This window comes from Eptatretus burgeri, chromosome 13, assembly GCF_056783735.1.
Source record: "Eptatretus burgeri isolate ZD-2024b chromosome 13, Ebu_testis_v1, whole genome shotgun sequence".
NCBI classification, from domain to species: domain Eukaryota; kingdom Metazoa; phylum Chordata; class Myxini; order Myxiniformes; family Myxinidae; genus Eptatretus; species Eptatretus burgeri.
The window spans coordinates 30,064,999-30,068,568 of NC_140973.1; the positions used below are offsets into that span (position 1 = coordinate 30,064,999).

Below are 3,570 nucleotides of genomic sequence, written 5' to 3' on the forward strand. Positions count from 1 at the left end.
TACGCGATTATTTCCACGGTTCCAAATGGGTGCCGGCGGTGGTCTCTGGGGTGCTGGGGCCGGCGAATTGCATGGTGCGGACTGATGGTGGGGGTGTGTGGAAGCGGCACGTGGACCAGATGCATGATCGCTGTTCAGCGTCACCCCCCCCACACCTCCCCGAGCCGAACGTTGCGGGGCCCCCACCGGTAGTCTCGCCGGCACCTGACGTTGTATCGCCGGGACTGGCTGGGCCAGCGCCGAGGGGGTCTTCGCCTGATGCCGTCCTACCCGGGGACGTCGAGCAGGCTGGGCAGTCGGGGGTAGCTGGTGTTGCGGAAAGTGCGAGTCCGGCGAGGATGTCACCTCGACCGAGCCGGGAGGCGTATGAGCCTGGGCTGTCTGGTAGCGCTGCCCGTCCGAGGCGGGTCAGAGTGCGGCCGCGGTACTTGGAGGATTATGAGTGTTGATGGGTTTCTGATGGTCATGTTGTGATTATCCGTTCGTTATGTGACGGGTCATTTTACGAGGGGAGGAGTGTGCTGTGTCACGTGATTGGGTTTTCGTATATCATGCCTCGCCCGCTAGGGGTGGCAGAACTGTGCTTCCGGCTGCGCAATAAAGCAGAGTAGATGGTGGCCCGCGTGCTTCTTGCGTCCCGCCGCACCTAGTACACACCTAGTACACACAAACCCCCCCCCACACACACACACACACACAACCCCCCCCCCCCACACACACACACACACACAACCCCCCCCCACACACACACACACATAACCCCCCACACATACACACACACACAACCCCCCCCCACACACACACACACATAACCCCCCCCCACACATACACACACACACAACCCCCCCCCCACACACACACATACAAACACAAACATACAAACACACACACACACACACACACAAACAAACAAACAAACAAACAAACAACCGACACACAAACACCGGTCTGTGAATTATAGTTTGGATCCACTCCCACGATCCGCATCAGACAAACAGTTTGGACACATTTGAAGGGTCGATCACAGCAATAAATGATTTCACAAAGATTACACACAAGACTCGAGGGGGGTTCAGGTGAACGAGGATGTCCCAACCACAAACATGCTGGAGACGGTGCAAGAGGCTCGTATTTTACACAGTAAACCGCACAAAGTAAAACACCACACTCGTCAAGTTCCCGAATCAACGGTTAATATAAAAATAAATAAATATAATCGGTCATGTGATCAATTCCTAAAAACAACAACAACAAGCGAACATGAGAGGCGTGAAGCATGCCGGGAGTTATTAGCCACGCCCACTCGTCCATTGTGTGTGTTTGTTTGTTGTTTGTTTTTATTTAATTGAAAGCGATGACTCGTTCTTGTAAAAATCTCCATCTTAAAACTTGATGTACTTTCTTCTTACGAGCTGAGATACATTTGGGGCCCGAGGTTGTTCGATTGTGGAGGAAAGGACGAGCTCGGAATCGGTGTGAGGAATTCAAACGTTTGTCCGTGCTCGAGCTGGAGCTCGTTAACAACCTGTTAATGTGTGTGGAGGTAATTAAAATGATGGTGATGTTCAAAGATTTCCCGTTGACGAAACACTCACAGCGGAAATGACGACGAAGTCCGCTGAAGAAGGTTCGACAGGACGAGCACCAGGTGGAAGGTGAGTGTTGTAAACCCAGAGGAAACACGGCAGGTGGATCCGGACCGGTGTTTCCAACGACGTCCTCCTTTCGTCAATATAAACCGACTCGTCGGCGCCAGTACCTCCGATCACACACAGTGAGTGAGTGAGTGGTTCCACGTGTCAGGGTTAGCCGACGTGGACCACGATTCGTCGTTCCTGATCAACGGTTTCCAATGGAGTGCTGACTTGAGCGCTTCACAAGAAACTGCTTGTAGTGGAACACGTCCAAGTACTCTGAACTCGTGTGTGTGGTCTTAACGATTACAATAAGGCTGTTAAGAACTCCGATGTATGATGATGTTCCTGAAAATACTGAACGATGATTTTAACCTTGAATTTCGATGTTGTCACCTTTAGATCTGGCAAGTAACATCAGCCAAAGATCCAACGGCATCAAGATGAGGAGGAGGTGTTAAGATCGGGAAGAAGAAAACGAAGATGTTTCCATCGGAAAGAAGATTTGTTTTTTGTTTTGAAATTTTTGTTGCAATATTAAAATAAAATCTTTTAAAATTATTTGAAAAAGTCTGATTTTAATTCCAGGCTATGAGGCCACAAATGTAAAAAGACTAGTGCGGGCCCGTAGGTGCGTGCCCGTAGATGTGTGCAGCTTCGTTCCTTCGCTCTCGTAAACGGCGACTGGATTGGGGTATTGTTTCAATTAGATCGGACCAACCGTATCATAAATGGCCATAACTTGGGAAACACCTGGGAAACATACTCAGGTCCCCAGCGTCAATTGTGACGTCATATCAAACGAAGAACAAGAAGAATTGTGACGCCCCCTCTCTCTCGCCCCCCCCTCTCTTGCCCCCCCATCACCCCCCTAATCTCACCCCTCCTCTCTCCCCCTCCTCTCGCCCCTCTCACCCCCTCTCTCGCCCCTCTCACCCCCCTCTCTCGCCCCCTCCTCTCTCGAATTGTGACGCCCCCTCTCTCTCACTCCTCTCTTGCCCCTCCTCTCTCTGTAAATGTATTCACAAATGTCTACCAAGCACAACAATTAATTCAAACCTTGGGAAAAAACAGCTTTCAAACCCTTGGGAAACAGCTCTTTCCCTTGGGAAAATTCAAACCTTGGGATTAATTAATAATTTGAACAATTAATTCAAACCTTGGGAAAAAACAGCTTTCAAACCTTGGGAAACACTTCGGAAACAGCTGAAACGGATGAAGAACGATATCAAACCTTGAAAAGGCACAGACTCAGGTCCCCAGTGTCGATTGTGACGTCATACCAAATGAAGAAGAAGAATTGTGACGTCAATCGTGCAAAAAATAAATAAATAAACATTAATTGTGACGTCATTTGTGATGTCATAGCACAGTGTCTTGTCATTGGTTGACAGATAAATGGCCGTAACTTGGGAACCGCTCGTCCAATTAATATCAAACCTTGAAAAGGCACATACTCAGGTCCCCAGCATCGATTGTGACGTCATACCAAACGAAGAAGAATTTTGACGTCAAGCGTGCAAAAAATAAATAAATAAACAATTGTGACGTCATTCGTGATGTCATAGCACCGTGTCTTGTCATTGGTTGACAGATAAATGGCTGTAACTAGGGAACAGCTCGTCCAATTAATATCAAACCTTGAAAAGGCACACCCGCGGGTCCCCAGCAATATTCCTGGCAAGTTTCAATGAGATTGGACCGGCGGTCGTCGAGAAACGGCGCCCACAGACAGACAGACACACACACACACAGATTGCTGGAATTATAGATAGACCAGTGTGGGACCCGAGGTGCGTGCCAGTATGTGCAGCTTCGTTCCTTCGCTCTCGTAAACAACGACTGGATTGGGGCATTGTTTCAATTAGATCGGACCAACCGTATCATAAATGGCCATAACTTGGGAAACATACTCAGGTCCCCAGCGTCAATTGTG

The 3,570-nt window shown here is 49.0% G+C and overlaps 1 long non-coding RNA gene across 1 annotated transcript; it reads left to right on the forward strand.

The window, feature by feature from the left end:
* Positions 1-1,267: 1,267 nt before the first annotated feature.
* On the forward strand, positions 1,268-2,204 carry LOC147014159 (uncharacterized). The gene is made up of 2 exons (XR_015050667.1): positions 1,268-1,655; positions 2,037-2,204. It is a non-coding gene; the product is annotated as an uncharacterized LOC147014159 (long non-coding RNA).
* The last annotated feature ends 1,366 nt before the right edge of the window (positions 2,205-3,570 follow it).